This window comes from Octopus sinensis, unplaced genomic scaffold (assembly GCF_006345805.1).
Source record: "Octopus sinensis unplaced genomic scaffold, ASM634580v1 Contig09277, whole genome shotgun sequence".
Lineage (NCBI taxonomy): Eukaryota > Metazoa > Mollusca > Cephalopoda > Octopoda > Octopodidae > Octopus > Octopus sinensis.
In genome coordinates this window covers 195,016-205,777 of record NW_021831752.1, presented here as the reverse complement: position 1 = coordinate 205,777, position 10,762 = coordinate 195,016, and the positions used below count along the sequence as shown (strand labels likewise).

The following is a 10,762-nucleotide window of genomic DNA, read 5'->3' as shown; positions in this document are numbered from 1 at the left end:
CTTCTCTTTTTTTCTTGTTTCCATTAATTAACACTTTTATTCAGAAAAGTGCTTCCTGACTAGAACAGTGCTACCCGCACCCCCTAGGGTACATTTATATTTTTTTAAAATATATTTTTAAAAACTTGTGGTTTTTATGCCAACGTTTGTCAAAATTCGAAAATGGAATGAAGACCATATTAACTATGGTTTTACGAAAATAATTATTGATGGAATCGATCGACCCCAGTGCATCCTCTGTGATGCAATCTTTTCTAACTCTAATTTGAAACCATCGAAGCTGCACAAGCATTTTTGGTTATGCACGGGGAAAAAAAACGTTCAGGAAATGATTTCGAATTTTTGAAGACTAAAAGGGTCAGATACGATATTAAGGGAACGCTTCCGAAGCATGGATTTACCTCCATTGACAAACCGCTACTTTTAGCATCATTCCAAGTAGCATATGAAGTTACAAAATTGAAGAAGTCGCATACTATTGCCAAGACTCTTATTAAACCGTATGCATTGGAAATTGTGAAAACAGTTCTGGACGCCTCACGAAAATTGCAGCAGATTCCTTTGTCAAATAATTTTATCCGGGATAGAATTATTTGTATCAGTGATGATATTTTTAATCAAGTTGTTTCGGACATAAAGAATTCTTCCATAAAAATTTCAATCCAGGCATATTTGGATGACATTTTTTATCACCTTAACGAGTTGAATCTTTAATTCAAGGGAAAGGGATAAGCATTATTAATGCTTCTGACAATCTAAATGCCTTAGGAATAAAGTTTTGTTATGGATTCGCCGTATTCAGGACAATAATTTTGCCAATTTTGCAACGTTGGATAAAGTTGCTATTCATTCCGACTTGACTTTTGATAAAACTATTAAAAAAGAAATCAACAATCATCTTGAATGTTTAAAAAATTCATTTGATGGATATTTTCTACTCGGAAATATCAAAGATTCGGATACCTAGACCGCGAATCCATTTGTTTTCAAAATGGAAAAGATGGATGATAGACTGGAAGTTCTAACCATTTGCAACAACTTGGTTATGTGAATCTCGATTTTCATCTCTACTATATTAAAAAATAAGAACAGAAACTCTCTTAGCCCTGAAAACGATCTCAGAATTGCACTAGCAAACAAAAAACCGCGTTTCGAAGAATTAATTAAGACTAAAAGGAAAGAAAAATCTCAAGCAACCTAAATAATTTTTTAATGATTTTTTTAATAAAATTCTCTGTTAGATTTAAAAATGGGGGTGCCAGGTTGACTTTAAAAATTTTTGGGGGTCCGAACTCAAAACGAATCGGAAAACACTGTTCTAGAATATGCCAAAATTTGTCATAAACGTTGAGTTATTTATTAATAAAAAACACGCAAAAAACAAAAAATGTATTATAATTTTTATTAAAGAATTTCATATTAAAAACAAAAAGCTCATTTATATGAATTATCAGAAAAAAGAAGTAGCACCCGACTGTTGATTAGGGGGAGGTTCCTTTGTGGGATCCACTAAAAATAGACTTCAAAAATATGACCAGGTCGAAATTGTTCAGCAGTAAATTTAGAAAAAATAACACCCGCCCCCTCAATCATTGCCAACAGAATTCCGCCTAAAATACCTCAAAACAACAACCGACAATTCCCGAACCAATAATAGCCCCGGTCCCCTCTGAAAAATAATAAACTACCAATACTCCGAATAGCAAGGACAGAACCCGTCACTGCCCCACTGACAATTGAATTTAAGGGTCCTTAGGTGAACTAACATTACAACCTTCCTTGTGCCTAAGAGAGACCATAGCACAGTCCACGGTCGAAAATACGCCTCCCCACACCGCAAAGTTGCCTGAGTGTAAACGTGGGTACCCTACCTCCTGTGATTGGGGACTTTGAACAAACTGTGTTGAAACTTCCAGCTATACGTTTGAGGATTCCCTGGGAGATTGATATTGGTGGATTACAGAGGGGGCATTGACGTAGCCTTTATAGGTATGGAAGACACTCCCTCCGATTGCCCCCATAGCGAATGCACCCCCACAGTCGTCTATTATTCTCCATGGACTGCAAAATAAATTTAGAGACCCACCACGGCTCCCGAGAGTACTCATCCATTCACACGTGACAAATATTTGAATTAATTTTTAATATTTTAATAATTATTAAAGTTACATTATACAATTAGAATTTCTTAATTATAGTCAGCTAAATCATTCATCACTCTCATAATAATTCATTTATATAATTTCCTTAGATATGACAAATGACATTTGGAAAAAAAAAGTTTCACTTTTTCTATCCGTAAAGGATGGGCCAATGAACTCAAACCCTGACCTAGCTAGGATAGTCCAGCTCAGTGTAAATGGGAAAGAACAAATTTCTTGAATCTTAAACCTTTTTAAAAAACACCACATCGACGTATTACTATTTCAAGAATCTAAACTCTTGCCCAGAATTTAACTCCAAGGTTTCTCGGATATTCAGTTTTTCGTTGAGACAGACATGGGAAAGTTGGTGGAGGTATCCTGAGTATCATTCAGAACGTGATGTTACTGACAATGTGTGCATTTTGATTATGGATTGCGAAAAACTTGAGCTTGTGGCAATAAAAATTGGTCTTTCGAGACGTTTGATAACTTTAGTCAACATATATCTTCCTTTTCTGATTTTATTTTTTCCTGTACTCACAGATTCTCAGTTGATATTTTACTGAAATTTCCATCCTTGGCTTCTATCATCGACTGGTCCCTGAATTGAATCTAGGAGTGACCACAATCATATATTCCTGCAAGTCAAAACGAAAACACGGAAAAGAGGATTGTATCCTACCACTATCAACTACAACCTCGCAACTGGAGAGGCTTCACGCAGTACATTGAAAGTTCCGTTGGTCTTTTTTACTTTTTCACTCTGCAACAGTTGAACAAATGGTCAGAAAGTTCAACGCAATTCTCATCAAAGCGACAGTTATTCATACCGATGGGCAGTCAATCTTCTTGGATCACGGATTAATCTTCTGATAAAAGACCGAAACTCTTTAAAAAAGAAGAAACATCTCAAAAATAAGACATAACTAGGATATACGCTCTTAACCGTGAAATTGACAGGCAGATCAAAGTTAAAGATACGAAACGGTAGACGATGGACAATCTCTCTTCTGTCTTTTTTGTTAGAAGGGTGTGGAATATGATCAAATCCATCAAAACCCCTACCGCTACACATCACGAAGAAGTCCTGGTTAATCCCTACTGTTCTTGTTTTCTTGCATATTACAAAAGCATTTGATTCAGTTTCAAGAATAACAAAGAAAATTTTTGATTTGAACTTTCACTCCAATCTTAAAAGATGGCTTGCTAACTTCCTAAGTGGAAGACGCGGACAAGTTATCTGCAACAACGTGAAATCGATCACACGCCTCCTACCGAATGGGGTCCCTCAAGGCTCCCCTCTAGCTACCACACTATTCAACATATATGTATACGACATGCCAGAATAAACTAACGACAAATGTTTCCTCCTCTCTAATGCTGACGATATCGTTATTCCTGTTAATGATAGACTTTATGAAAACATCCCAAACGGTACAAACAACTACGACTGGAAGTATTTTGTAACTTTATTCACCACTTGCAAACAACATTATTCGAGAAGACTTTTAATCATGATTAACAACGAGACAATACCTTTTACGGCCACGCCAACGATCCTTCGATCAAGGACTCAAATTTGCAAAACATGTCGAAAATCGGGTCACTGCGGGGCTCATGAAAATGAGGATCCTGAAGCTAATTTCAAAACCCCTCGGAAGGAACGCTAAGACCTTACCAACTGATATATCATCAATTCATACAACCAACTCTAATCTACGCATGCGAATCGTGGTCAATGACCATCTCCCGTTCCACCCTAATAAAATTATCCACAATTAATAAAGTCGACAAAAAATTAATTGGGCGAAACAATTTATTCAGCACCCTGGAGGTTCCCATCAAAAAGCAACAAAAAATTGTGAGGACAGCCTCTATTTCTGCAAGTCCCCTATACGAACTCTAGTCTAATTACCTCAAAAATCGTAACATGCCCTTTTTGGTGAGCCATCCAAGACTTTCGTCCACGTCGGACAAAACCACCACTGCCATTGTCTGAGATCACTTAGTTAGCTATAAGATTTTTTTTTCCTTACAACCAAATAATCCTGGGGTAAAAATAAATAAATATAACTACAGCAAAAAAGTAGTATAAAATGTATTAGTGAATATTAATAATAGTCAGTGTTAATGCAGCAATACATTCCAGAACAAATCGAGTTACATCCATTGGCCAGATCGGGAAATGGGCCATCACTCAAGTTAAAACAGTAATACAAATCCTGAGGTAACAACCGAGGACAAGTCTCCACCAAACGAGTCAAATCCCCCCCAGATATCCCCGGACAACCCGACAAGTTAAGTCCCACTAAATTAACCAATTTACCCACCAAGGCTCTTCCTATCACTCAAAACAAAACATACAACAATCCTTCACTCGTAATCCGATAACACCCAGACAAATCAAGTCTTTGGAGTAACGAAAGCCCAGAAATACTCCTCAAAACATCATCCCCCACAGAAACACACCCAGACAAATTAAGCGAAGTAAGTCTCGATAAACGACATTTCAAAAAAAGACCATCAGTGACATCATTTCCAGAAATATCAAGATGTGTCAAAAGTGGACAAAGTGACACCAAATGAGTAATCTAAAACAGTAAAAACACACATTCCAACATCCAACTCACAATTCGCCAACGACAGTCTTGTTATAGAAAACCTCACTCGATGAAAGAGACCATCCAGAGAAAAACGTGGATAGTAAAAAGTCAAGTCAGAAACGACCAAATCCGTCCACAGTTGTGGAGAATAAGCCACTCGTCGCCACCTTCTGGAAACCTCCGCCACCGTTTTGAGTTGATAGACAGGCAGAAACCGAAATATATCAACAAGGACAGGAGAAGGGAGAATATCAATAAAAGAGGAGGAGAGCATAGCAGTCCTCGTGTCGGGGGAATGCCAATTAGTGAGTACATGTGGTTGAATACTGTCGTGGCATTTGAGGACAATATTGTGGATCATTCTCAGTTCGTCGTACCCCATAAACTGTCGGAGTAGAGGAATAAACATATTTTCCTCAGATAGCATATGCGGAGTGAAAATACGGTCAAAATCAGCCAGACTTGAACTGATGTACTCTCTGTGGGACAGGCAGTCCGGAAAATGTAGTTCTCTGCTGACTAACAGGCGAATAATGCCCATAAAGTTGTCGATTATGGCCTCTCCGTGACACTGGTCAATCAGGGAAGTGTCCCCACATTCTGCCATGATCTTTTTTCGGAGTCTTTCCAGAATGATTGTGTCTTCTATGAGTTCGTGGCCTTTTAGGAGGGAGAAAGCAGATTGTAGCATTGAGTACATCACATCAATGTGTTCTTGATTGGTGAAATCAGTTTCCTCGATCTATGAGTAGTCTTGGGAGTAGTTTGTACCAGTTCTGTGCAGTAGATCATCATATTCTTCATTCGGAGGTGGGGAATTCTATAAACGTCTAATTCTTCTGGACAATTCATCGTGACCACAAAGAATTTGCTTATTTACTATTTGATAGGAATTTATTAAATTACTATTAATTTAATATTCACAATAATTAATAACATTTTTAATAAACATTAAATAATACACATCAACAAATAATATGCTAAATAACATTAAAGACAGAATACATAATTATTTTCCCGTTCGAAAACAGGGCAATACCTTTTAAAAATAATTAATTTATTTGAATTAATTAGTTTAAGTATAATAAAATTAAATCCATTTAGGCGGGTAGTTTTGTGTGTCTTTTATGGAAACCGGGACTCAGGTAGTAAAATATAAATCCCAAATATTAGCTACTTCACCGAGTTTTACATAATTCTGACTTATCTCCAATATGTCCTAAACTGTTTGGACACAATCCTTTAAAGCCTTCCAATATCGTCATGATTTTTGGTAAATCTAACAGTGGCAAGTCCCTCATACTACTCAGAATGGTCTCCGACTGTATTTCACCAATCAGCCACGGTGGGGCCGAAAAAAGAGTTCTTGTAGTGGATTCCTCCCATACCTTCTCAATGATACATTTTATAAATATTCTCCAACAAAAACTATCCAATGGACCCTCTGAGGTCTCGGATGCCTTAATAAAACAGTGCTGTGCCAGAATTAAAATTTTACGACCAAAATCAACCACAGACGAATTAATTAGTTTATTTCAACTTGGCATGACTAAGCCACAATCGGATATGTTGGTTATTGATTCTGTGAGGGAAGATTGTGCTGAGTCAGTGGTGAGGACACTTGCTGTTTCTGGGTTGTTGGTTGTGGTTGTGAAATGTGCTCGTTGTGTGACTGGGTTTTGGAAAAAGTTGGTTTCACATTCTGTGAGGGTTGAGTATAATCCGACAGAGGGGAGTGTTGGTATGCTTACTATTAATGATAATGTTCAAACTGATAAAATTGTTGGGTTTCAAATTGATCGATGTGCTGTTTCTTTTTTTGAAGTTATTTGATTTGTTGTTTTAATATCCAAAGTTGCTTTATTTTAATATATAATTAAAAAATGTCAATTCGCTTTACTAAAAGCGTTTTTCTAACCGAGATTAAAGATATTTTAAATATCTGATATTTAGTGATTTGACAATTCTTGTCACAAACTTGCTCAAAGATTAATTCGAATTGTTTAAATACTTAAAAAACAAACTATTTTTGTTCGAGAAAAATTAGTTCAGATCAGTACTTTAATAAAATCATAGTCTATAAAAAAGATGATTAAAATTAGACATCAAAACACTGTTTTAAAATATTCTTGCAGTATAAAAGTATCACTTACTAGTGTATAATAAATTAAAATGTATTTTTGCAAAGTGTTTTTTGCCATAACTTATCCAAAACTTAATTTTGCCATATTAAGCTACAGATTCAAATCAGATTTAATTAGAGCAGTTTTAGCACTTTAAAGCGAATAATGTTAATAATCAAAGAGTTCTCATATTTTCTTGTGGATATTTTTCAGGGGAAATACAATTTAGAAATTCGGGATCCGAATTATGAGCCCCTCTGTTTGCAGTCCGCAAAAAATCGACATATTCATTAAGACTTTTATTCAAACTGCTACCCCTCTCTAGTTGTATCTCCAAATCAGATATTTTATTTGCCGCTGTCTTCGCCTCCTTTAACAGAATCAAAAAAATTCGACCAACCCGATCTCTCTCCGCCTGAATCAACCCAACTTGGTCGCGGAGTTGCCTCACCTGCTGACTAAGTTGAATCAATTTTTCAGACCCTCCGTTATTCTATAAATAAATTGGCCCCAAAAATACACAATCAGCTTTTGTAAGTCCAAAAGAGCTTGTTCCAAATGTCTTGTGAGTTTTGCATTTTCTCTCTCCTTGAGGTCAAGTTGACTCTTGTAGGTAAAAAACGTGATTTGAAACCTCAATTATTTTCAACTTTTCGTCCCGTTCGTGTACTTTTTGTCTCATTTTATCTTTTTCTTGCTCTATTGCAAGCATTTTTCTAATCGTTAGATATATGTAATAAACTCTTCAAATTCGTCCATTTTAGGGTACAGGTCTGAGTTCACTTGTTTTTTCATGACTTCTAATTGCTCAAAGTAGAAATTTGCTTTCATCTCATTTTCTTCCGACTTTTTTTTTGATTCTATCAATTGCAGCTCGGTTGATTTTAAGAGTTCAGGAATATGTTCTAATTCGTCTAATTTTACTAAAATTGTATTTCTCATCTTAAATAATTATTTTAATTTTTTTAACTGTGTTTAATTCATCTTCTTTTTCGATGGCGAACCTACTCATTTCATTACTAACAGAATCCTGTCGAGCTCGTTCATTTATCACAGCCTTCCTAATGACAGAGTAAATGTCTACCTGTTCTTCATATTCTTTGATTCTGTTCTGTTCTGCTTTCAATTCTTGCAGTGCACTGTTTTTCTGTCTTTCTTCTACCATTAAACGACCTCGTATACTTTCCAATGTTTGCTAGTGTTTATATACACAATAAACTTTCAATCTTTCATTATCCAACGTCAAGGAATTAATTTCTCTCATTTTTGACTGATCTTTGATTTTTGTAGATTTTAAAAACTCGTCGAATTGGGTCTCCAATTCTTTAATCCGCACTTCCTTTAAATTGTCAACTGTTTTGTCTACTTTTGCGGCCAATTTCTGCTGTAAGTTCGATTTATTTGACTTTGAATAATCAAATTGTGCTTCCAGTGACTAGAAATGTACAAAAATAAAAATACTTTGGAATAAATTCTCCATTGATTAAACTCCCTTGACCGTGCTTCAAGTCTGAGTTCCAATTCTTTAAATTCTTCTTCCAAACGTTGCTTGTGGCCTGCCATTTGATCCAAATCAGTCTAAAAAGTCTAAAATGACTCGATTCCTCAGTTTGGCTGAGTTGTTCGTATAATTCATCCACACGTTTGTGTGCATCGTGCAAGGCCACTTTTAGGGACTATTATTAAACTTAATTATAAACGTAGTTCTCTTCCTCCAGGTGAGAAGGCGGTCCTCTGGACATAATCTAATGCTTTAATTGTCTATTTTACTTCGGATTTGACTGCGTCAACTCTGTTTGTCAATTCTCGCAGTTTTGTTTTGAGGATATGAGGAGTGTCTTCTTTTATTTTTGTGTTTGTTTTGTCGGTTTTAGGAGGTTTGGTTTTTAATGTTTTATTTTTTACTTTCAATGTCATTGAGGATATTTGTTTGGTATATTATTTGCTATAGTTCAGTCAGTCACTGGGCTTATTTTTTGTTTTTCTATAGCAACATAAATTATTATTTGTACTATCATAGAAACATAATTTAAAGAAAAACTAATTAAGTTCATATTTTTTCGAGATTTGATCATATTTTTTCGAGATTTGCGGTTCCTGATATAATTCTGAGAGAATCATGGTCTTTTCAATTTGTTATTTGTCTCTTGAGATTAAGTAGGTAGTGATGTTTGTGGACGTCATCGAAACGCCGATTTATTGTCTTTTTAATATGATTCCATTGCTCAGAAAGTTTTGGACAAATCAGGCATCCGAGAGTGAAATTTGTTAAATCATTGATTGCAAATTAGAAAGTCAAATTTATGCTAAACAATGAGTGTATCCGGCACTTTTGGATCGAAGGAGGAATTTTGCAGAGATACTTTGTCTCCTGTGTTATTTGTGTTTGTGATATATCCATTTAGTCGTCTATTATCATCATAATGTTTTTAAAATCTCACAAACAAAAAATAAATTTGACTGATCCTATTTTTTATAATATGAAAAGATTAATTAATCTAACAATTTCTGTAAATGACACTCAACTTCTTAATTGGATGAAATTAAACTTCAAAGTTGATTTAATAAAGCAAATTTGTTGGAACAATGAATATTGCTAACACACGTTACTTAGTTAACTAAATATGATTATATAAATGGTATAAATACCTTTAAAAATTTTGAATAAACTAAATAAAAATTTGTTTATTGTTATATGAATTAAAAAAATAAATTTCAATGTCTTGTGCTATATTTAAAGATTAAGGCATCATTTTTATTAAAGAAGAATGCCACATAAATTAAAGTGGCCCTTCCCCGATAACTTTGGTCTGAGGTGGCGATTAACCAGTTCTGCAGTGATCCGATCAGTAACACTCCTCTCCTCAGCCTGGATCCGTATAACAACTCCATATCCCCTAGGCCTTGGAACTCGCTGCAAAGTCTTCAATCTTGAGCCTCTCCTCTCCCTACTAGAACCCCCACGTATTCGCCCAGTGATCACAGTGGCTAACCATACCTCACTTTTGGATGACCCACTCATCCACGGTACCCTTCCCTTGTGACCTCAGCCTTCCTACCCAAGACTTTATCCCGTCCTTTCAAGGCTCGGTGGGTTCTGGCAGACGATCCAATCTGTTTTAGTCGACTTTTACATTCCTGGTTTTTTTCCAGAGGGCAGTGCATTCCTGTCTATCGCGGAGATGGGGTGTACCAAAGGGCAGTAGACATGTGTTTGGATTTGCTGGACTCAGGGCAGTGGATTCATGTTTTTCCTGAAGGAAAAATAGTAGAAGGTGACTCTATTCCTCGTCTTAAATGGGGTTGGGCTATTTTGGTTAGTACAGGGGTTGGGAGATTGGTTTCCTGTGCTCGGAGTACTCCTTGGGTGGTCCCTATGTGGCATATGGGCAGTCAATGTTTAATATTTTAGGAATGGACGACATGTTTCCTCTTGATAAGACATTTCCGTCTTTGTTTAAGGTGCTTTCTTTATATTTTTTGTAGAAAATTGCAATTTTTGTTGGGCATCCAATTGACTATACTAATGTGGTTGAAGAGTTTCGGGAAGATAATGTGCCTGAAGTATTTTACTTGTTTTTAAATTATAGATACAAATCAGGACTGAAATAACCAGAATGATTCAGAACGAACTGTACAAACTACGCGATAAAGCTAATCAAATATTTCCTTTCATTTAATTAGCCTTTTACTCATTTTTAAATATTCAATGAAAAGAATTTATTGGGACTATAAACTGGCGATGATTGCTCAAACAGAATCATATTTTTCGTTTTTTAGGCACATTTTAAAAATATAAAATATGTAGGCCTAGTCAATTTTGCGTGCCATTCTTAATGTGTTTCCATCACTATTTTTTGGTCTCTCAGAGTTTTTAGATTAATCTTGGGTC

At 35.7% G+C, this 10,762-nt stretch overlaps 2 pseudogenes; one reads left to right on the top strand and one right to left on the bottom strand.

Moving 5' to 3' along the window:
* Positions 1-1,509: 1,509 nt before the first annotated feature.
* On the bottom strand, positions 1,510-2,108 carry LOC115228056 (annotated as a pseudogene).
* A 7,530-nt stretch (positions 2,109-9,638) lies between these two features.
* LOC115228055 lies at positions 9,639-10,378 on the top strand (annotated as a pseudogene).
* Positions 10,379-10,762: the final 384 nt, after the last annotated feature.